Source organism: Vombatus ursinus, unplaced genomic scaffold, assembly GCF_900497805.2.
Source record: "Vombatus ursinus unplaced genomic scaffold, bare-nosed wombat genome assembly UNPS02014779.1, whole genome shotgun sequence".
In the NCBI taxonomy this organism is placed as follows: Eukaryota; Metazoa; Chordata; class Mammalia; order Diprotodontia; family Vombatidae; genus Vombatus; species Vombatus ursinus.
The window spans coordinates 19,944,567-19,970,317 of NW_020954557.1; the positions used below are offsets into that span (position 1 = coordinate 19,944,567).

The 25,751-nt window shown below is 36.6% G+C and overlaps 1 pseudogene; it reads left to right on the forward strand.

Moving 5' to 3' along the window:
* The first annotated feature begins 6,207 nt into the window (after nt 1-6,207).
* LOC114045829 lies at nt 6,208-8,913 on the forward strand (annotated as a pseudogene).
* The last annotated feature ends 16,838 nt before the right edge of the window (nt 8,914-25,751 follow it).

Genomic DNA, 25,751 nt, shown 5'->3' on the forward strand with positions numbered 1-25,751 from the left:
TATTATCCTCGAGAGTAATATCCTTGGGAATAATAGCCACAGAGCAAGATGCAGCATTTGTAAAACATTTTGAGTCTTTTAGGAACAAAAAAGTTCAAATAAAGTACAAAGTATTTTAGTATGAGCTTCATTGTTCATCCTGATTTTCTCCGTATTAGGAGAAACTCTGGTGTGAATGGGATGTCTTCTTTTCTCTTCTTTAACTGGTGAGAAAGAAAGCTCCAGTGAAGAAGAAGCTCAAAATTAAGATGCTGGATCTAGACTATTCCCCAGGATCTGCCTACAAAGGGTACCAACCTGTGTAATCTCAAATCTAGCCTGATAACCCCACATTCATTGAAGGCTTGTAGGCATACAATGACACTTGTCTTCTTTAGTAAAGTCAGAGGTTGCCATAAATAGTTGTTACCTTCTACAGCTAGAGGCTAGAAAGCCAATTCTGGGCTGCCTAGGGACAAAGGAGGTGGGTCACATCTATCAAAATAAGACACTGACTGATAAGAAAAAAGGCTAACCAGAACACCATCTTAATGCTATATTAGAGTAGGGCTTTAGTAAAAGGACTAAGGTAGAGAAAATCAACTTAAAAGATAGCAGCAGTGGCAGTAACAGTAGCAACGTGATGGTGATCTGTAACAAAGAAGCCCCGCAGACTTTTTGTGCTGTGAGTTCAGACACTAGAGGCTGAGAATTGCATGCTGGCTCCAACAACTGGGTCTCCACCTCATAAAGCAAAGACTTCTAATGGGGGAGGGTGTGACTAAAATGAACTGACATTGCTCATGTTGGACAATCCTTAGACATCAATGCAAGGATCGTAAAGGTTTAATTACTCTCATGTATATAGGTGGCAAGCATGGTCTGGATAATTTTCTCTGCTTCTTTAAGCTGTTTCTAATTCCTGATTCTTGTCTAAGTGGTCTCTGATTCATGTCTGTTGATTTTGTGCAGGGGTGGGGAGAAAGGGAATGCAAAGCATAATGCCAACAACTAGCTTGGTGTGCATGGGATTAGACAGGCCTGGTGTCTAAACCATAGTTTTAAAAGTTTTATGCTTTTGATATCATTAATAATTTCTATAAGTTCCTAAGAAGTAAAGATAGATGAATCTTGTAGGGAACTTGGAACCACTGTACCCTTTAGCTAATGGAGTAATTGTTGATCCAGATACAGATGACTGAAAGTGCAAGGATTAAAAAGTCTTTGGCCTCCTGAAAAAGAGGACTTGTGAATCAGTAGAAAATAGTGCCTCCTAGGCTACCTGGCAGGAGGAGAGTGGGAGGGTCTGGAAATTATCTTTCTTGACCACATTTCTGTAGTAGAAAGAAACTGTAAGAGTGGACACTCTTTTACTTTCCATCATAAATTCCCAAACCTTTCTAGATAGTGACACTTGGTAGTTATGACTGCATGGGATACAAAAGGTGGTTTGGAACCAGATAGGTACTATGAGTTAAGTGAGTTTGCTCTCATTCACTCACCAATCAAGGAAGCTCAGATCCACGACTGAGTTCCAAAGGTGAGTATAATGAAAAGACATATTGCGGTTATGGAGGAGGCAGCATATCACCAATAATGTCATATGCATAAGTGGTATAAAAATATAATCAAAGACATGTATGACCAGAAAATGAGTCAGGTCACTAAGAATGAGATACAACAGATGGGTCTTTACATATATTCTACTAGAACCCAGGAGATAGAAATAGAAGTGAAGTAAGGCTTGTAGTATTGTGCATAAATACACAGAATCATAGCATTTCAGAGTTTCAAAGGACCTATAAAGGGAAAAGGATGTTCTCTTAAATAAACTTGATAAGCTAGACCTTGCTTTAAGACCTTGAGTTATGGGAAACCCACAAAAATTGGTGCATTAAATGTTTACTAAATGTTCTCTCTCTCTCTCTCTCTCTCTCTCTCTCTCTCTCTCTCTCTCTCTCTCTCTCATCTCTGTCTCTGTCTCTCTTTTTCTCTTTCTCTCTTTCTCTCCCACACCTACCTATCTTACCAAAGTAAACCATTACACTTTCAAACATTTTAATTTTTGGTGAGCATTTCCTTACATCAAACCCTAGATTTGCTTCTTTTGAACTTCTACCATCCTCTTGCACCAAACAGAACACAACTAATCCTTCTTTCAGATAGCATCCTTTCAAATACATGTCCCCTATAAGTCTTCTTTTCCTCAGACCAAACATCTTCATTTTTTAAATCTTCTTCACTGGTATGATTTCAAGGTCCTCCATAGTCATGATTGCCCTCCACTAGGGAGAATTTGTAAAAGGGCTGAATAAGAAATGCATGTGATGAGGGGTACTAAAGGGCTCATGATCTGCATTGATGAAAGACCAACAGTTCCATCAGAGTGTCAAAATATCAGAAATGAACTGAAATGCCTCAGTTTCTCTATCATGACAAAGAGAATTATAACTGTTTGTTTCCCTACCTCTGGGTAAATGTCAGACAACATCATCCAATTTCAGTTCTCGTTTTTCAGTTGCTGGGAGATTATAATAATACTTCACTTTCAATATGGAGTTCAGTGCCTGCAACTAGCAATAAGCATCTGCTAAGGCTGTAAGGCACCCTATACAGCAGAGTATGTGTAGTAGAAGGTGCTAAAACTGTAATTAGAACAAAGCATCTGTCCCCTGTCTCCCACAGAGAAACTACTAATCAATGTGATCACTGGCATTGAGGAAGGAAGTGTATCACCCATCGCTTTGCTGGCCTTTTTCCCAGTCACTAAAACAGTGGATGTTGGTCGAGAATGCACTTGACTCTGGAGAAGAGAAAAGGACTTAGAGATTAGCATGAGCATCACTTAGGAAATATAGAGGCCTAGCTTTAAGAAAGGGACTAGACTGGATGTGTTTTGTTTTATCATTTCAGGCACTCACCTTCAGAAAAAAAACCCTTGCTACTAATTATTGCAAAGTTTTTGTCCACTCATATTTATTTTCAGTTTGATTTTCTAATTCATACATTATTCAGATTCTTTAATTTTCCTATCTCCTATAACTACCTAACTTTTATCCATTTTATTGCATTAGCAAACATCAAATCCATTCATCAATATGCACTTATCAAGTACCTACTCTATGCCAGGCATTGCATTAGGAGATGGTATACAAATACATGTTCTCACAAATGTATATCCTCATGGATATTACATTTTATCTTGGGAGACAGGATGCACATGTATACATATACATATAAGAATATACAGAAAATAGATTTAAAATAAATATAACCATTAAATACTTGGTAGTTACATAGAAACAGACATTGGGGGAGAGAGTCAAGAAAGGTATCATGTAAAAGATGGTTCTTAAGGAGGCTCTGGAAGTTAGTTAGGAATTCTGTAGAGTAAGAGACATAACTTCACATATGGTGGAGGGCCAGTGCAAAAGCATGGTGGTGGGAGATAGTGTCACATATGAAGAACAGAGAGAAATCTAACTTGGCTGGCTCACTGAGTGTAGGAGTGGGGAATAGTATGCAAAAATGTTAGAAGATTAAATTGCAGCCAAGCTATGAAGGACTTTAAAAGCCAAAGAGTTTGTATTTTTGTCCTCGAGGTAATAGGGAGCCACTAGAGTTTATTGAGTAGGGGAGCATTTAAGAAAAAAAATCATTTTGGCAATTGTGTAGAGGATGTTATGGATTAGCAAGGCAGCTCCATGAATTAGGAAGTCATTATAATCAAACCAAGTCAAAGGTAAAGAAGGTGAAAATGAACCTTTCAATTGGTCATTTGTTGGCAGATTTGGTTTATGAACGAAAATGATTTTAGGTATATCTAAGCTCATATACGTAAGCTCATTGCTATGAACTTTGGTAGTAGTTGGGAAATTCCTTTTTGTTTACATTAATAAAGTTTTCTTGATTCCTTTTGTTATTATATTACTGTTGTCATTTCTAGGAGAGAAAAGAAAAAAAAGTTCTCCTGTCCTTCTCTCCTCCACCTAAATTAAATCTTTCCTTGTGACAGTGAAAACAATTGAGTAGTAACACCTAATACAGTGACAAAGATTGTTCTGTTTCAGTCATCCCTCCACACCCACAATAAGAATGATACTGTGGTTCATTAAATGTATTCTAGGGCCATCTCTGGTTTGTCATTTATGCAAATCTTGGCTTTCCTTTAGTCATGTTTTCCTTTATATTGTTGTGGTCATTGTACATGATACATACTCCCTTATGTGCTCCACTTCCCCACCAGTTCTCTAGCCCTCTTAAGGATGAATTCACTCCGATGATTGTTCCCTGATTATCAATCCTTGCCTGGAATTGCCATTATCTCATGGAACCCCAGCCATGCTGCTCATTTCCCTTTCAGGACATTTTCTAGTCTGTTTCATTCCCTCACCATTTGCCTTGCACTCATGCAGGAACCCTCACCCTCTCTCCCCAAACCCCTTTTCAATTTACCCTTCTATTTTCTCTTCTCCTATTAAAATGTAAGTTTCTTTAGAGAATAGGCTGGCATTTCATTGCTTTTTAATCCTCCATATTGAGCATAATGAGTGGTATGTGGTAAATGTTTAATAAATTGTCTATTTAGTGCATTTTTGGTTCTGCTTATTTTGATCTAAGTGGATACAACTTTTCACATATTTCACAGAATGCCTTATGTTCATCATTTTTCATTGTGCAATAATATTTCAACATAATCATGTAGAAGAGAAAAAAACAAGCATTTATTAAACACCTCCTATGTGCCAGGCATTGTGCTAAGTGCTGTACAAATATTATCTCATATACAAGGTTTTTGGTCCATTCCCCAGTCAGTGGTAATATTCCCTGCCCTCTCCATCTGCCAAACAACCACCACATGCAGGATAAGCAAGAAATTCTAGTAAAAAAGAATCCAGACACCTTGAGGAATACATAGAAAATAGCATGTGCCAAGCAAATTAAGCCACCACCACCATCTTGATCATCATCTTCCCTCAGATCCTAACGCACATCTCAGAACCCTAAATCCAAGAGCTTTTACAATAGCAATTCTTCAGCCCAGTGCTCTAAGACATCATTCTGGGAAGAAATTCCTGTGAAAATTTACTTTGGAAATCACTCCTTCATGTGCAAGAGTCATAAGCTAGTAAAGAACCAGAAAAGTAATTTTTTGTCACAAAAGACCTTGGTGATTCACTATCAGAAACTGACATGGTTTTATCAGTAGAAATAACTTTAAAGAAGAGGCATTACCATCTGTTTTGCCTCTGCACCCAAAATAACATGAGACTTTTTTCATCTTGCATGCAGTTTAATCCATCCATATGTCTTGACTCTCCCAGTAGAATGTGAGCTCATTGAGAGTAAGGATTGTCTAGTTCTCTGTTTGTATTCCAAGTGCTTAGTACAGTGCTTTGTATATAGTAAGTTTTTAATGAATGCTTTATTCATTAATTTATTTCAAGATGTTGCTATCACATTTACTCAGTGCATCAGTGGCCCTTCTTACTACATAGTGGTCAGCTATGATGCCCAACACCCCAGCAACCATGTCAAAGGGACCCACATTTGGCATTGATTTTAGTATCACTTATTCCTGTGTGGGAGTCTTCCAACATGCAAAAGTGGAGATCATTGCTAATGAACAAGGAAACAAGGCCACCCTAAGCTACATTGCCTTTATAGACAGAACGTCTAATCAGTGATGCTACAAAGAATCAAGCTGCAATGAACCTCACCAACACATTATTTGATGTCAAACATCTGATTGGTCATAGATTTGATGATGCATTTGTACAGTCAGGCATGAAACATTGGCCTTTCATGATGATCAATGACACATACAGGCCTAAAGTCTAAGTGGGATATGAAGAGAACAAAAATTTCTATCCAGAATTATCTTCTGTAGTCTTAACCAGAATGAAGGAAATTGATGAAGCTTATTGTGGGAAGACTGTTGCAAATGTTGTCACCACAGTGCCAACCTACTTCAACAATTCCCAACTTTAGCCACCAAAGATGCTAAAGCCATCACTGGTCTCAATGTGCTCCAGATCATCAATAAGTCAATTGCTGTTGCTATTGCTTAGGGCTTATATAAAAAGATTGATACTGAGAGAAATGTGTGGAACTTTGATCTCAGAGGTGGCACATTCAATTTCTCTCTTCTTACCATTAAAGATTGCATATTTGAAGTTAAATTCACAGCTGGGGATACCCATTTGAGTAGAAAAGACTGACCATCACATGGTCAACCATTTCATTGCTGAGTTCAAGCAAAAGCACAAGGATGTCAGTGAAGACAAGATGGATGTCTGCTGCCTATGCATCACTTGCAAAGATGCAAAGTGCACCCTCTCTTCCAGTACTCAGGACAACGTTGACTTCCTCTGTGAAGGTATAGAGATAGGTATACCTCTATCATCTGTGCCCATTTTGAAGAGCTGAATGCTTACCTCTTCCATAGCACACTGGACCCTGTAGGAAAGACCCTAAGATATGTCAAGCTAGATAAATCACAGATACATGACATCATCTTAGTAGACAGTTCCACTCGAATCTCCCAAACCCAGAAGCTTCTGAAAGATTTCTTCAATGTCAAAGAGCTCAACAACAGCATCAATCCTGATGGGGCTGTTGCCTATGATGTGGCTGTCCAGGCTGCTCTCTCATCTGGTGATAATTTTGAGAATGTGCAGGACTTGCTGCTGTTAGACCTAACTACTTTTTCCCTTGGTATTGAAACTGATGGTGGAGTTATGACAGTTCTGATCAAATGCAATACCACCAACCCCACTAAACATATGTAGACTTTTACCATCTACTTAGACAACCAGTCTGGTGTGCTTATTCAGGTTTATGAAGGTGAGAGAACAACGACAAAGTATAACAACCTAATTGTCAAGTTTGAGGTAACAGGAACCACCCCTGTCCTTTGGGGTGTTCCCCAGATTGAAGTAACATTTGGCAATGATGCAAATGGCATTCTCAATGTTCCCCTTGTGAATAAGAGCACAGTCAAGGAGAAAAAGATCACCACCACCAATGACGAAGGTCATCTGAGCAATGAAGACATTGAGTATATGATCTAGGAGACTGAGAAATACAAGGCTGAGGATGAGAAGCAGAGACAAGGTGTCTTCCAAGAATTTTCTTGAATCTTATGTTTAAATTTGAAGGATAACATAGAAGATGAGAAACAAGGCAAAATTAGTGATGAAGACAATAAGGAGATCCTTGACAAATATAATGAAACAATCAGCTGGCTGGATAAGAACCAAACAGCTGAGAAGGAAGAATTTGAGCAGTGGCACAAAGAATTGAAGAAGGTCCACAACCCATCATTACTTAGCTGTACCAAAGTGCAGGGGGCATGCATGTCAGGAGGTATGTCTTGTGGGATTCCAGAGGATAAACCAGGCCCATCTGGAGGTGCTTCTTCTGGACCCACCATTGAGTTCAACTAAACATACCAGAAGAAAGTCCATACAGCTTTCCAAAAATTAAAGGGCTCAAATGTATAGCCAATGCAGTTGCAGTTTAAAAATAACATTTAAGCTACTATATAAATCTGGGCATTCTGCATATTTGAATGTGTGCAAAGAGAGTGAAGTGAATAACATTGCACTTTATCAGTACTGTAAACAAGTGGAAATGCAATTCTTGTCCTGGAGAATAAAATCTATTTAAAATTGGCACCAAAAAATCTTTGCCATCACAGAAAGTACTGTTACAAATATTTTATTATTTATTGGACCTTTATTTCTGTCTTTTATTTCCTAGGGCCACATTATTAGTAGTAACATCAAAGGGTATTAGTAGTAACATCAAAGTTTATTCACTTCTCTTGCATAATTTCAAAATAAAATCCAAAATTATTGAACTATTTAAATCAACTTACACTACTGGTGGCATGTGGGAATTTTCCAAATGATTTCTTGTCTTCCTTCTGTGTCTCAATTCCTACACAGAGACTTAGTTCTTGTCAGCTATTATTAAGTTCCAGTATGCCTTCCTCTACGGTGTCCTGTATAAACCAGGCCTTGTTTCTGTCATGAAAGAAGAGCAGTTCTGGTCTCTAAAAGTGTCCAGTTTGGGTCTCTGTTATTGAAGGATTTGTAAGAAACCCAATAGACCTTCTGTCTGTGATGCCATTGATTGAGTCCTCAACAGATACATAGCTCTTGGTCTCAAAAAGGAACTGAATCATGCTATAGCACCAAAGTATTGATGTTAGACAAATTGGTAGGGGATTTTGCACCCAGACCACCAACAGGCTCCCACAAGCTGAGTAAGTTTTTGCAACTATTTTTTCCATAGAAATAGATTGAAGTGTGTCCTGACAGGAGATAAGGTAAAAATCTGCATGTAGAGATTCATCGAGATTGATGGTAAGGTAGATTATGACATTACATACCATTTTGGCTTTATGGATATCTTCAGTATTGAGAAGACAAGCTAGCAAGGGGATTTTACTTTAAATTGTAACACAATTTTGCTTTGCTTTGAATCAACTGAAGGGGCAAAGTATAATTTATGCAAATTAAGAAAGACCATGGTGGGTGCAAAAAGCTTCCCTCATCTGGTGACCCACAATAAACATACTAGCCGTTACCTATATCCTCTATAAAAAGGGGGGGATGATATCATCCAAATTGATTTAGAGACTGGCAATACCACTGTTTTCATCGAGTTTGATACTGATTACCTATGAGCAGTGACCTAATTTGGGTCAAATTGGTATGCTCACAAACTGCAAAAGATAACTTAGCTCTTTTTATGTCATCCATGTACAGGAAGTCAAAGAAACTGCTCTGCCTCAAGGTTTTTAAACATCTTTCTTATTGAAAAGTTAACAAATCTCGAATATCTCTGCCCTGAGGAATAGATATTCATCTCACCATTGCTAAGGAAAGAGACAAGAGATTGGCAGCAAAACAGAGCACTGGATAAATGATTACAGATCAGAAATAACTTGGTTTCTTTTTACAGTCAAGGGAAGTTGCTTGTTCCAATCTATTCCACACAAATTTGCTGAGTTTTATGATCTTTTTTTTAAATAAACTTTTCTTTAGATTATTGCTAGATGGCACAGTAGATAGAGTGCTAGACTTAAAGCTCAGAAGACCTGAGTTAAGATCTTGCCTCAGACACAATCTCCTCTCTCTCTCTCTCTCTCTCTCTCTCTGTCTCTGTCTCTCTCTCCCACTTGTAAAATGGGAATAATAATAATAGCACTCTCTCTCTCTCTCTGTCTCTATCTCTCTCTCTCTCCCACTTGTAAAATGGGAATAATAATAATAGCACCTACCTCCCAGTATTTTTGTGAGGATAAAGAAAAATAAAATTTGTGAGGTGTTTTTGATCCTTAAAACACTGTACAGAGGGGTTGGAATTGAGATGGCGGAGTTAAAGCTGCATTTTTCCAAGTCTCCCAACACAGATATTCCAAAGAAATTTAAAAATATGTCTAACCAAATTGTAGGCAGTAAAGCCAATTAAAGTTATAGAGTTATTTTTCTAACTCAAGGCACCTTAGGAAGACTGAAAGACTGTGAACACTAAGGTCAAGGCTGGCCAGGAGCATGGCTGTGGTGGCAACAACACATGGATTTTGGTGGCAGCAATGGCAACAAGTGGTCAAAAGCCCAGTGATGATAAATGGACTAACAGCCTGGTAAGAAAGATATCCCAGGGAATCCCTATGCTAGCTCAGGGGACAAGAACAGGTACCGGCTGGCAGTTCTGTCTCCTATTACCCAGATCTGGATCATAGACCCAGGACAGAAAGAGGAACAGGTATGGTCATGAGTGAGTCCTATCAGAGTAAAGATCAGAATACAGACCAGGAGGACAAAGAGAAGACCTTTCTTCAGATACTGCATTGAAAGAACTGAAAACTTTCCTACTAATCTGTGAAATCAGCAAAAAGTCATAAAAGACAGAAACCTGGTCAGATATCTCTCCAAACCCTAGAGGTAAGAAGAGTTCAACTGTAATATAAAGTCCAAAGTCAAGAATTAGGCTAGAAAAATGAGCAACAAATGAGAACAAAAAAAAAGTACCTGATAATAAAAAGCTTCTCTGGTGAAAGGAAATCTCAAGACACAAACTCAGAAGACAATGACTTGAAAACATCTACAGGAAAAGCCTCAAACTAAAATGAAGATTTGACACAAGTCCAATGAGAATTCCTAGAAAAACTAGCAATTTAAAAAAGAGGGAAATATTATTTTAAAAATCAAATAATTGTGATAGAAGAAAAAATTAGGAAAAGAAACGAGAGCTATGCAAGAAAATAATGGAAAAAACTAACAGCTTGTTATAAGAGGTACAAAAATTATAGAATAAAATACTTTCATAAAAATCAGATTTGGCCAAGTGAAAAAAGTGGTACAAAAATGATAAAGAAAATAATTCCTTAAAATTAGATTTGCACAAATAAAAGCTAATGATTCCATGAAACACATATAAAAAATAAAACAAAGTCAAAAGAATGAAAAAATAGATTATATGAAATATCTCACAGAAAAAGCAACTGACCTTGAAAATAGTAGAGGGGGGATCATTTTGGAATTAATGGACTACCCGAAAGCTATGATATAAAAGAGGCTAGACATCACTTCAAGAAATTATAAAGAAAATTACTGCCCAGGTATCTTTGAATCAGAGAACAAAGTAGAAACTGAAATAATCTACCAGTCACCTTCTGAAAGAATTCCCAAAATAAAAAACTCCCAGGAATATTATGGCCAAAATGTCCAGGTCAAGGAGAAAATACTGAAAGTAATCAGAAAGAAATTATTCAAATACCATGAAACCACAGCCAAGATCATACAAGATTTAACAGCTACCATTATAAAGGAGTGGATGACTTGGAATATGATATTCTAGAAGGCAAAGGAGTTAGGATTACAACCAAGAATAAGCTACCCAGCAAAAATGAGTATAATCCTATGGGGCGGGGAGGGGGGAAGACATTTAATGAAATACAGAACTTTCAAGTGCTTCTGATGAAAATATGAAAGCTGAATAGATGAATAGAAAAGTTGACATTCAAACACAAGATTCAAGAGAAGCATAAAAGGGTAGAGTGAGAAATCATAAATTACTTAATAAGGTTAAACTATTTACATACCAATACAGGAAACACACACACATGTACATGTATATGCACATGCTTATGCAGGTGTGTGTGTATGTGTGTGCGTGTGTGTGTGTGTGTACATGCAAGTGTGTATCCCCTAATAACTTTATGATTGTAAGGACAATAAAAAGAAGAGTCTACTTAAAAAGAGGGCAAGTATGTGGCCACAATACCATGAGTATTATGTTGGGATAATCTCAAAAGAAGAGTGGAAGGGTGAGAAAGAATAATACACTTGGAAAAAGGAGAAGAGAGGGGAAAAATAAGGGAAATCATATCATATAAAAGAGTTTCACAAGGAAGACTTCATACAATGGAAGAAAAAATGGTGGGAAGGGTGGGCGGTGCTGGAACCACATTCTCCTATGAACTGGTTCAATGAGAGAAGAATACACACACAGAGAGTTAGGTAGAAAAATTCACCTTACTGATCTAAGAGAAAGGTGGAAGGGAATAAAGGGAAGGTAGATTAAAGGGACAGTGATCAGAAGTAAAACAAGTTTTGAAAAGAGAAGAGGATAAAAAAAGAGTGATAAATAGAAGATAATAGAATAGAGGAAATAGAGTGTTAGCAATATATATGAATGGGATGAACTCATCAAATGGAACTGTATAGCAGAATGAATTAGAAACCAGAATCCAACAATAAGTTGTCAATAAGAGATGCACATGAGACAGAAAGAAACAAACAGACTTCAAGTAGGGGACTGGAGAAGATAAAAAAGGCATTGAGTAAAAGAATAAATCATAAAAACAGTCAATATTTCCATTAAACATAATAATGAAACAATATACTAAAATCTGTGGGATGCAGACAAAGCAGTACTTGGGGGGGGGAAGAAATGACATTTATAAATGCTTGTGTGAATAAAAAAAGAAAGAACAAATCAATGAATTGGGCATGCAACCAAAAAAAAACCCTAGAAAAAGAATAAATTAGAAATCCTCAATGAAACACCAAAAGGAAAATCCCGAAAATCAACAGAGACACTAATAAAATTGAAAGTAAAAAATGAATTAATGAGTAAAACTAGGAAGTAGTTTTATGAAAAACAATAAAATAGATAAACAATTGACAAATATGATTTAAAAAAAGAAAACCAACTTATCTGAATCAAAAATGAAAAGGTGACTTCACAACCAATGATGATAAAATTAAAGCGATTATTAAGAGTTATTTGGTCCAACTATGTACCAATAAAACTAAATGAAATGGGTGACTAGTTACAAAAATAAAAATGCCCAAGTTAGCAGAAGTGGAAATAGAATACTTACATAACTCTATATTTAGAAAAAGGCATTGAATGAGACTAGTGAGCTTCATGGGCATGGCAGGGCAGGGACCAGGAACAGATGAATTTACAAGCAAATTGTACCAAACTTTTAAAGACCAATTAATTTCAACACTAAGTAAATTAAAACAATGGGTAAAAAAGAAGTCCTACTGAAGACATATATATGGTTTTGAAACAAACTAGAGAGAACAAAAACAGAAAAAGAAAACTTTCAATCAATTTCCTTAATGAATATTCAAGCAAAAATTTTAAATAAAGTACTAGCAAGGAATACAGTAATTTACCACAAATACCATACACTATGACCAGGTTTGATTTATAGCAAGAATTTTGAGTTGATTCAATATCAGGAAAACTATAAGCATAATTGCCCATATCAATAACAAAAACAACAAAAATCATATGATGGTCTAGTTAGAGAACCCTAGAGAGTCAACTAAAAAACTAGTCAAAACAACTAACACCTTCAGCAAAGTTGCAGGATATAGAAAGAACCCATACAAATCATGAGCATTTCTATATAATTTTAAAAAAAAACCCACTAGGAAAAGATAGAAAAAGAAATTCTATTTGAAGTAACTGTAGACTGTGTAAAATGCTTGCCAAAGGGTCAGCTAGGTGGAGCAGTGAATAGAGCACTGGCCCTGGAGTCAGGAGGATTTGAGTTCAAATCCAGTCTCAGACCAGGCACTTGACCCTTACTAGCTATGTGACTCTGGGCAAGTCACTTCACCCTAATTGCCTCACCAAAAAAACAAACAAAAAAACTTGGCAAAAAAAACCACATTGCAACTATATGGACATAATTACAAAACATTTTTCACACCAATAAAGACAGATCTAAATAAATGGAGAAATATTGATTCCTCATGGGTGGGTCAGACCAAAATAATAATACCTAAATTAATGTACTTATTCAGTGAATACCAATCAAACTACAAAAGAATAGTTTATAAATCTTAAAAATAAGAAGATTCATCTACAGTAACAAAATGTAAAGAATATTTGGGAAACAATGAAAAAATATGAAGAAATGGGGACTAGTAGTACCAGATCTCAAACTATATTTTGCAAAGTGGTAATCATCAAAACCATTTTGTATTTTATAAGAAATAGAGTGGTTGATCAATGGAATAAATTACATACACAGTGTATAAAAGCAAAAGAGCACAGTAACCAAATGTTTGATAAACCCAAAAGTCCCAGCTATTGGGACAAAAACACACTATTTGACAAAATCTGTTGGGAAATCCAGAAAGTGGTTTGGAAGAAACTAGGGATAAAACACTGTTTCACAACATAAAAGCAAAATGAGTATATGCTTTACACATAAAAGGTGAGGTCACAAGCAAATTAGGAGAGCATGGAAAAATTATTTGATGACGTATGGAAGAGTTCATGATCAAATAAGAGATAGAGAGACTCATGGGAAGCAAAATAGATCATTTAGATTATATAAAATTAAAATGTTTTTGCACTAACAAAATCAATGTGGCCAAAAGTAGAAGAAAAGCACATAAGCATTTCAATCTATGACATACTCACCTTCTATATTTTGCTTGCTTTTTCATTCTGATAATGAGTATTTACAACCACTATTCATTTTTTTGTCTTTTCTTACATCAATGTAACCTCTCTGTTTTGAAATTAAATCTTCATAGATGCAAAGCTAAAAGAGATACTAGAGGTTATCTAGTTAATTTTTTTTTGGTATAAATAAATTTATAATTGTCATGGAGAAAAAAAAAATTTTTCCGCAGGGACAGAGACTAGAACTGATAGTTACTTTGAAAGATTGGTGTTTGTCTCTGAGGTGCAGTTATCTAAAACTTCTAATACCACAGAATGTTGAAAGTTGACTGTTGAAACCAATCAGTATCATTAGAATGTAGCCATCTCCCCTGCAAAATGTTAAAGTACCTTTAGGTTAAGTACTATGTTAATTTGATCACTGTGTTGTCAGCTCCTTGCTCACCAATTAGCTCATAATGCCTAATGAATGAATATCGCGCTTGCTGATCCAGTTTATTGCTTTTTTCAAAAGAATATAATACATATTCAATCTTTTAAATAAAGGCATTGGTCCATTTATAAGGCTGGCATTATTTTCCACCGAATGTGCAATTCTGATTTGATGACATATTGAAAAGATCGTGGAACTGGGAAGTCAAATGTGTGGGTTCTAATTCTGCTTCTAGCATTAGCTAGCTGTGCAGCTTTGGGAAGTCAGTTCATCTCTCCAGCTTTTAGCTTTTTCATCTGCAAAATGGGTGTACTAGATTCAATGATCTCAATGTCTTTTCCATTGTTAACATTACGTGACCCTATAACCAAAACACATAAGCTTGAGAGTACTACTTATGATTGGACTATATCTCTAAATTCCTAAATAAAGGACTTTGAACTTCTGTTAAATGATAGCCCCAGTCATTCCATGTAGGAAAGAAAAATATGTCTTATGTCCATGCATATTCAACATCCTGCATACTAGCTTTACTGTTGCTCATCCTGTATCTGGAATCTTCTGTTCCTCATCATCTCATAAGCTAATTCCCAGGTGCATCTGCACTTGAGAATGCTTTTCTACAACACTGCAAAAAGAATTTTACTAAATTAAGATACCCGATTAGCTGTTCATCTGAAGAGTTTAAAGACAGATGAAATAATATAATACTCTGTACATTGTTGTGAATCAGGAAAATAGTGGCGATGATAGAATTTTTTTAACACTTTAATGGTTGCAAAGCATTTTGTACATTACTTCATTTGTTCTTTATGACATCCTCTGGATGTAGGTGCTATTGTTGTTGTTGTTCAGTCATGTTAGCAGTATCCAACCCTTCATACCCCATTTGGGGTTTTCCTGGCAAAGACACTAGAATGGTTTGTCATTACCTTCTCCAGTGGATCCAGTGGATCCATTTTGTCAAGCAATCAGATGTTGTGATTTGCCCAAGATCACACAGCTAGGAAGTGTCTGAGGCTGGATTTGAACACAGGTCTTCCTGACCCCGGGCCCTGTGCTCTATCCACTGAGCCACCGCCTGCTTGTAGATGCTATCATCACACACACCCCATTTTTACAGATGAGGAACCTGAGGCTGAGAGAGGTTAAATTACTTTTCCAGGATCACACAACTATTCAATATCTGAGATAGGATTGTAATTTAGTTCTTCCTGACCTGAAGTCCACCATTCTTTCCACTGTATCACACAGGTGTCTCTTAGAAAAAGCAACAAAATAGAGCAAATTTCTCAATAATAAAGGATAACATCAAATGATGGTCTCTAATAGAAAATCAAGAAGAAATAAGTGCCAGTGGTATCATCATATAATTGTATAATCATACACACAGCAATGGCAAGACATAATTATAAGACAGTTACCTAAACACAGACATACTCTAGGAGCACCTACTACAAGGCATGAAAATTGTATAGTTAAATGCAAGTTAATAAAAAGGCTAAAAGGACCAGGGAGATGGCTGGACTCAGTACATGAAATTCCATTGAAATGAGGTAGAGACTTTCATCAGAGAAGAAGAAATAGCAACCTAGGATTGAGAAAATTCCCCTGTGAAAAAGCTATATGAGAAAAGAGAAAGATAAATTTAGTTCATCCAAGAAATATTTTCAATGAACAATTGAAAGGGAAAGGTAAGTATGCTATACTTTCTCACTTGAAATAGTATTTTACTTCTTAATTCTCAACTCATATATTATTTTTGTTGCCCCTACTGGCCCTAGTGAATTAATGGCAATTGGCAATTTTCAGGTTTGGGAAAAGTGGATAGTCAGTTTTAGTGGGGGAAAAGAGGAAGAAGAGAGAGAGAGAGAGAGACAGAGAGAGACAGAGAGACAGAGAGAGACAGAGAGATAGAAAGACAGAGAGACAGAAACAGAGACAGAGATTGAGACTGAGATTGAATTTGGTATTAACTTTCCACTAAGAAACTAAGCAAATCTTACTGAAACTAGTATATGCCTATATTTCATATAGCCTACCACATACAATTATGGGCAAATGTGTACTGTAGTCAGCTTATACCAGCTCACAAGGCCAATTGTTAAATTTTCAGTGTGAGCATTCACACTTTGGAAAAAGAAAAATCTTAAGGGCATGATTTATTGTTTGTTGATTGTCTAGACTTCAGAAAGCTATGGATAAAATGTAAAAAATGAAGATTAAACTTTTAAGTATGTTGTACAATCATCTTCCCCCACCCTAAAAACTGGTTGTTAAACACTTATCAGTACTTATCTCTGACTACATGAGACTTTTCCTTTATCTGCTACACCTAGAAATTCTGTAGAATGGTCATTCCAGCTGACAGTTAGCATTGCTGTTATGTTCACGAAGACAGATTTAATTCAATTCAATTTAAATTATTTCACTAACACAACCATCCAGTAAACATTTATTAGATGCTTACTAAGAGAAGCAGTAGCAGCATAGTGGCCTCAGATCCTGGAAGACCTAGTCCCTCCCTGTCAAGTCTTATCCCTCCTATATACTGACTGTGTGACACAAGGCAAATTTCATCTCGCAGACTTACTTTCCTTATCTACAAAATGAGGATAATAATAGAAACTACCTTATAGGCTTATCATAAGGTAAAATATGTAAAATGCTTTCCAAATCTTAAAGCACAATGTGAATGTGAGCTTTTATTTTTATTATTATTAAATCCTACTTTGTTCAATGCACCAATAATTTACAGAGAAGGTTAAGGCCTGCACCAATATGGGGAGTTTCTTCATCCGGGATTTCATCATACCAATGAAATCACAGACTCATTCCCAGTCCCTCTCTTTACTTTGTGCAAATCACTTTCTTTGGTTAAATTTGAATGAAAAACTGCTTCTTCCCTCAACGAGTTTACATTCTACTGAGCTGAACACAAAGAAATCATATTTCTGCTTTGATTTTCCATAGAATGTGCCAGCTTTTCTGGAGAACCACATCACAGCTTGCCACCTCCACTAGAATGAATGCCTTCAAGAAAATATGTGAATTGTTTTACATAAAATAGTCATTGCCTTAAGAATGGAGAGGGAAAACTATGGTAGCAGGGGCATAACTGGAAGGGACAGTCATGCTGAAGAAAAACTAAACTCACTAAATTTTTATAAAACAAACCCTTACAGCAAAATGTCCCTTTTGGGTATTCCATAGAACATAAGCTCCTTCAACATAGGGACTATTTTCATCTCTCTTCAATACTTCAGAGCCTGGGAGACAAGATGGTGGAGTGAAAGCAGTGACTTGCTTGAGCTCTCCCCCAAACCCCTCCAAATACCTATAAAAATGGCTTTAAACAAATTCTAAAGCAGCAGAACACACAAAAAGACAGAGCAAAACAAATTTCCAGCCCAAGACAGCCTGGATGGTTGATTGGAAAGGTATATTGTGAGGGCGGGGAGAGGAGCACAGTTCAGTGTGGGCAGTCGGGCCACAGAGACCCTGGAGCAGGCCTCAGGGGACTAAATTGCAGGCAGCTGTGGCAGTTTCCAGACTTTTCAACCCATGAACGCCAAAGACAACTTAGAAGGTCAGTGAGAAAAGTCTGTTTCTGTGGTGAAAGAGAGGGGCTAGTTCTCAGTCGCAAGTCTGGAGTGTGCCCCTAGGGCAGTGGCTGCCTCCTGAGCTTCTGGCCCACAGACTGAGGGGGAATCAAGTGGCTAATCAGAGGCAGATTGCAGGGATCTCTTTGCCATTGCTGAGGCAGGAATCTCTTGCTTTGTCCGTGTTTGGATCTGGGTCCCAGTTATGAGGGGCGGTCCTGGGGCAAGGAGGAGTGCTGGCATGGTGGAGCTTGTTGTGGCTGTGGAGAGGAAACACCTCACCCCTTATCATAGCACCTTGGAAGAACTGAAAATTTACAGGTCCCTAGAAGTATCTCTGAAAATGGCTGTACAAACCTCCAAAGCTTAGGACAGTACATTCTCCACATTGGAAGCAGACTCTTACCTTAACAGAGAGTTTAAAACTCAAATAAAAAAAAAGTAAAAAAAAAAAAAGAGTCAGACTATATTATCTTACTTTGGTGACAAAGAAGATCAAAACATACAACCAGAAGAGGACAACAAAGTCAAAGCTCCTGCATCCAAAGCCTCCAAGAAAAATATGAATTAGTCCCAGGCCTTGAAAGAGCTCAAAAGGGATTTTGAGAAGCAAGTTAGAGAAGTGGAGGAAAAACTGGGAAGAGAAATGAGAGTGATGCAAGAAAATCATGAAAAACAAGTCAACAGCTTGCTAAAGGAGACCCAAAATGTACTGAAGAAAATAACACCTTAAAAAATAGCCTACCCAAATGGCAAAAGAGGTCCAAAAAGCCAATGAGGAGAAGAAAGCCCTAAAAAGCAAAATTGGCCAAATGGAAAAGGAAGCCCAAAAGATTACTGAAGAAAATACTTCCTTAAAAATTAGAATAGAGCAATTGGAAGCTAGTGACTTTATGAGAAATCAAGACACTGTAAAATGAATCCAAAAGAATGAAAAATTAGAAAACAATGTGAAATATCTCATTGGAGAAACAACTGACCTGGAAAATAGATCCAGGAGAGAGAATTTTAAAATTATTGGACTATCTGAAAGTCAATACTTCAGAGCCTGGTGCATAGTAAGAGCTTAAGAAATGCTTGTTGACTGATTGAATGACTGACCAATAAATACAAATCATGTTCTTGCTAAGTTTATAATAATAAAATCACTGGATGATTTCTGCCATGGAATTTTCTTTTCCATCCAGATAAAAATCCTCAACCTAAATAAATGAATGGCTATATATAACACTTAAATCATTACATTAACAAAGATGGACATGCCTTTGTCAGTGCCTTGATTCACTTTCTCCTAATATCATGTATCACAAGTCACCTCTTTACTACATCCCTTCTTCAATGTATGATTTCATCATCACATGAAGGCTTAATAACGATCCAGGATACATCCTAAGGCAGGAAAGATTCAATTATCTTCCTACCTAAAGGTAAGGGACTTTGTACATTCTTTCACCTTTCTATGGCAAACTTTCAGAGAAACTTCATTTTCATAGTCTTAAAATAAAAAGATTGATCTTCTTTCAGTGTCCATGGAGAAACTATCTTCCTGGGTTTCCATCATTATAGTCTTCAACATTCTCTGTTCTATTTCCCCCCATAAATCTCTATATTGGCTTGTAATTCTAATAACTCTTCCTACTCTCTTCCAGCTACCCATTTGATAGTGTGTCCACAGCATGACGCAGCATTAACACTGTCCCATTCTTTAAAAAAATTCTGCTTTGCTGAACATTGGCACTGCTGGGTCCAGTGCCAATCAGACAGTCCATTGTTCTCAGTAGTTCACACAGCTGCTCATCAAATGTGCAGCTGTAGTACTGACCTCTCCTAATATTATTCAGAGAATCAGCCTCATTCTATGAAGTATCTGTATCCTTGCTTAACATTCCCAATGATACTCTTTGAGCTTCCTATTGGAGTCCTGTTGGGTTTTGCAATCATCCTCCTTCTCAACTCTAAAATTTGAGTAAGCGCTATTTATAGGATATTGTAAATTTCCAATGAATAGCTAGTATCAGAGTGCTCCTGAGAATTACAATGCTCAAAGCTTGTAATAGAAAGGTGGCATAAAAGGCTTGCCAAGGTATAGAAGAACAGTGCCAGGATTAGCAAGTTGGCAAGGCAGATAGTTGCCTTGGTCCCAAGATGAAGGAGGGGGTACATTGGGAAATGCTTTTTTTCATATTTTTATAAATGCACATATTTTAAGCTTCTCTTCGGTAGGTCAATATTTATTTTATGGTTAATCATATCAGCTACAGTGAATTCTCAAAGCCCATGGTACACAGTAAAAAACTGCATTGGAATTTTTAAATTTTCCACTACAAGGGGATATAGTTTTTAAACTTCATGTGGGCTATCCAAATGCTTAAACTGGGGTTTTGGCAGGAATCATGTATTTGGCATTACCAAAATGTGTACAATAACATATTGAAAAGGCAGTTTTAAGTTATTGCATGAGGCAAAGCTATTGGCTAGGGCAAATCCCTAGAAAAAATGAGACCTACCAACTTTATGAAAATAGTTATTCTTAATGCTTAGTGTCAGATAGAAAAAAAAAACTGTGAAAGACATGATAATCAATGTCCTTAGAGAAAATAATTACTGAAAATTTTCTGCAAAAGGAGGACTCTGAAATCCTTATGAAGTAGGAGATAATGGCATCATTCTACAAGGATCATAGTATCATGGATTAACAGATGCAAGTGACTTTGAAGAAAGGGCATGCTGGCAAATGTTTAACAACAAACTTTCTAAAAATGTAACATAACAGGTATTTAAGTTCACTGTGCATTACCAACATTTTCTCCATCACTTTCATGTCTAGACAATCAACAAAATATTAAATCAAACCCTGGTTTGTAAGATTTGCTAAATATTTAGTTGGACATACTCACTCTGAATATTTAACAACTAGCTTTTATGAGCTAATAATACAACCTGGCTCAGTATACCATTGCCTTTGAGGACATCTATCTCAAACCATTCATTTCATAATCGAAGAAACTAAGACCTAGAAAGGTTAAGTGATTTTTCAACAGTCACAAAAATGGAACATGACTGAGTCAGGATTTGACCATAGGTCATTTGACTCCACATGGAGTACTCTTATCATGAGACCAGGGATGAGGGGACTTTTGTACTTTTCATTACTTATTTTCAAGGAGCAATATGGAGTAGAAAAAAAGTGTTTCACCAAGCCATTCTACCTCATTGAAAATAGCATAGGTGGGGCAGCTAGGTGGTGCAGTGGACAGAGCACTGGCCTTGGAGTCAGGAGGACCTGAGTTCAAATCCAGCCTTGAACACTTGACACTTACTAGCTGTGTGACCCTGGGCAAGGCATTTAACCCTATCTCCTTGCAAAAGAAAAAAAAAGAAATAGCATAAGTTAGGAGAGTGAAGCAGTGAGATGAAGGGCTTATTCTAAGGTTGCATGGAGTGTTAACAGATTTTCATTGGGAAGGTGTAGGAAGAGTACACAAGGATGAAGATGTTGATACCTTGAGATAGAAGAGAGGGCAAAAAAAAAAAAAAACCAGTGAGGGCAAACTTAATCTCCTTCAAAATTTTGTCTAGGACTGGCTCTACTCTTAAAGCAACCTTATGGAATGTAAATCTATCTCTTCTAGTAAGAAAGTGACCCATGCCCAGTTCTCAGCCAAATTTATCTATTCTTATAAGTGTTAAAATTGCCCCCTCTCCTCTGAGTTTAACTAGTGAATCTACATTCCCGAGACTTAATTACCATCATCTCAGGTGAAATGACAAAGTTCTAGATCCACAAAGCTGAGTGACCAGAACGTGGAATGCAGAGGTACAGTAAATGTGAGAACCAGCTATCAATAATTTTGCTGTAATTTTATTAAGAAAGCTGGTTATCTAGTATAACTATTCAAATTCAATAATGTTTTCACATTCCATTAAGTAAATAAAAGTATAAAGTGTTAAAAGAAAAAAAAACAGGATGAGATTTTTATATATCATTGAGCCTAATCACCTCATGTGATAAATAAGGGGGGAAAGATCCATTCCTTTCCCTACCCCACCACACACACACACACACACACACACACACACACACAGAGATTTAGACAGTGTCACAAAGCTAGTTAGTGGCCCAGAAAAGACTAAAGTTTCATCTGAGGTATGTATCTCTGACTACAATTTTGTCCCATGTAGTCAGGGAAAAGATTATATTTATCTCCAATGATAACATCAGAAAAAATTCTGGAAAATTCCTAAAATCTCTACAAGGAAAGTTTGTGTCATCTTTTAGCCTTGAATGAACCTTAGGTTCATAGACACATAGATTTTTAATTGAAAAAGACCTTACAGATCATCTACTTGAACACTTAATTTTACCAAAAAGGAAGCTCAGACACAGAAGGACTAAAATATGCAAATCCAGGTCAAATATATAGTAAGTAAAAGAGAAAAATTCAAACTTAGGACCTATGACACCAACTGCCATGCTCTTTCCAATAGACAGCAGGTGCTGGGGTAGCTAGGTGGTGCAATGGATAGTGGTGCAGCCCTGGAGTCAGGAGGACCTGAATTCAAATCCAGCCTCAGACACTTGACACTTACTAGCTGTTGTAACCCTGGGAAAATCACTTAACCCCAATTGCCTTCCCCCCAAAAAAAAGTAGACAATGGATGCTAACTGAAAATTGAAAATATGATTATTACATATATCATTCAACAAAAATTTTGTATCACAAATTCACAACCCTTATATTCATAAAATAATAAGAGAAAGATCCTTTAATAAAAGTTTCCATGGCAGAAAGAAAATTAAAATATTTATAGTCATTTGTTTCTTAAATACATTTTATTGATATCTATTGTTTTTCACCAACAATTTCTGCTAGTATCTCTTCCTCATCCTGGAAATCTGTTCAACAAAATAAAGAATATTTTCTTTTTTGCAAGACAATTAGGATTAAGTGACCTGCCAGGGGCCACACAGCTAGTAAGTATCAAGCATCTGAGGTCATATTTGAACTCAGATCCCCCTGACTCTAGAGTTGGTGCTCTATCTATTGCACTACTTAGCTGCCCCTAAAGAAAATTTTAAAGAAGAAAAGAAAGAGAAAAAAATCAGCAAAACTAACTATACAGTGAAAAAATCTGAAAAGGAATGCAATGTTTCATAAACATGGAATTTTCACCTTAGCAAAAGAATGGGGTATGAGTGCCTTTTTACATCTCTTCTTTAGAGCCTTGTTTATTCTTGTTAATTTTGCAGTATTAACTTTTCATTGTTGTGTGGTTGTTGTGTCCATTTCCATTGCTATAGTATTGCATATATTATTTTCTTGGCTCTGCTTAGTTCACTCTCCATCAGTTCGTGTAAATCTTTCCAAACTTCTAAGACATACACCTGACACACACCCAACAAATTGTCAAAAAATGACAAAAAATTTAAAAAGATCAATCTTGGAAGAGTTGAGGGAAGATGGGCACATATGTGCATTGTTGATGGAGCTACAAATCAGTAAATCATTTTGGAAAGCATTTTTGAATTATTTACATAAGAAGACAAAAATGTCCAAGTCCTTTGACCCAGAGATTCAACTAATATATCCATAAGAAATCATTGATGGAAGAAAGTCTACTTTTATATTTATTTTAATACATTGAGAGGCAATGCAACATAGAGCATAGAAGGCTGGCTACACCCCTGGGAAAAATCAGACTTCAAATCCTATTGCTGATATGCTGGCTTTGTTATCTTACATAAGTCACTTAAGTAACCAGGGTTCTAGGCAAGCATATTCAACCTTAAGTTGTAGAGGTCTGATCTGCATTAACAAAGGTAGTTTCCTTCCCTTTACTGATGTATATGCAAGAGTGGAAAACAAATATAAGAAGCTTCAGAAAGAAGTGACTGGGCTTCAGCTGTGGGTGTGTATGGTGACTAAAGGCAAGTCCAATACTATAAAGATGATCTGGATATGCATAAGAATCTGGAATGTAAGATCTATGAACCAAGGTAAACTGGATGTGGGCAAACAGAAGATGGAAAGATTAAACATTGATATCTTGGGTGTCAGTGAACTTAAATGGGTGGGAATGGGAGAATTTAACAGGTGATCATTACATATACTACTGTGGGCAAGAATCCCTTATAAGAAATGGAGTAGCCCTCACAGTAAATAAAAGGGTGAAAAAAGCAATAGTGGAGTATAATCTCAAAAATGACAGAATGATATCTGTTAGAATAAAAAGAAAACTGTTCAACATCACAGTATTATAAGTCTATGCTTCAACCACTGATGCTGAAGAGGTCAAAGTTGATCAGTTATATGAAGACTTACAACATCTAGCAATAACACTAAAAAAAAAAGATGTTATATTCACTATAGGGGATTGGAATGTTAAAGTAGGAATCAAAAGTTAACTGGAATAACAAGCAAGCTTTACCTTGAAGTGCAAAATGAATCAGGGCAGAGGTTGGTAGAGTTTTGTCAAGATAACTTACTGGTCAGAGCAAACGCTCTTTTTCAACAACCCAAAAGGCAACTCTACAGATCAACATCACCAGGTGGTCAATATCAAAATCAGATTGATTATATACTTTGCAGCCAAAGGTGGACAAGTTTTTATATAGTCAGTTAAAACAAAACCTAGAGCTGAGTGTGTCTCACATCACGAACTTCTTGTTGAAAAATTCAGACTTAAATTGAAGAGAGTAGAGACCATCAGACCATATAGGTATGACCTAAATAATATCCCTTATGAATATGAAGTAGAGATGATGAATAAATTTAAGTGATTTGACCTGGTAGACAGTTCCTGAAGAACTAGGGACAGAGGTTCCCAATATTATACAGGAGGCATTAACAAAAAGCCTCCCAAACAAAAAGAACAAGGAAGCAAAATGACTCTCTGATAAGACTTAACAAATAGCTGAGGAACAAAGGAAAGAGAAAGGGAAAGGGGAAAGGGAAATCTATACCCAACTGAATGCAGAATTCCAGAGAAAAGCAAGGAGAAATAAGAAAGTCTTCTTAAATAAGCAATGCAAAGAAATAGAAGAAAATAATAGAATGGGAAAAACAAGAGATCTCTTCAAGAAAATTAGAAACATCAAGGAAATGTTTCATGCAAAAATTGGTATGATAAAAGACAAAAATGTTAGGGATGTAACATAAGTAGAAAAGACTAGGAAGAGGTGACTATACAGAACTGTAGAAGAAATATCTTAACATCACTGATAACCACAATAGTGTGGTTACTGAATGAGAACCATGCATCCTGGAGAATGAAGTCAAGTGAGCCTTAGGAAGCATTGTTGAGAATAAGGCCAACAATAAGGCTAACAATAAGAAAGTGACAAAATTCCAACCGAACTTTTTAAAATCCTAAAAGGTGATGTTATTAAAGTGTTGTAATTCAGATGCCAACAAAGTTGGAAAACCCAACAATGGCCACTGGATAGGAAAAGATCAGTTTATGGCCAAATCTTAAAGAAGGGCAATGCCAAAGAATGTTCAAAGTACTGAACAGTTGTACTCATTTCACATGCCAGCAAGGTTATGCTTAAGATTTTGCAAGAGAGGCTTTAACAGCATGTGAACTGAGAATTACCAGAAGTGCAGGCTAGTTTTCAAAGAGGCAGAGGAGCTAGAGAACAAATTGCCAACATTCACTAGATTATGGAGAAAGGAAGGGAGTTCCAGAAAAAGCTTCTACTTCATTGACTGCACCAAAGCATTTGAATGTGTGGATCACACACACACACACACACACACACACACACACACACACACACACAC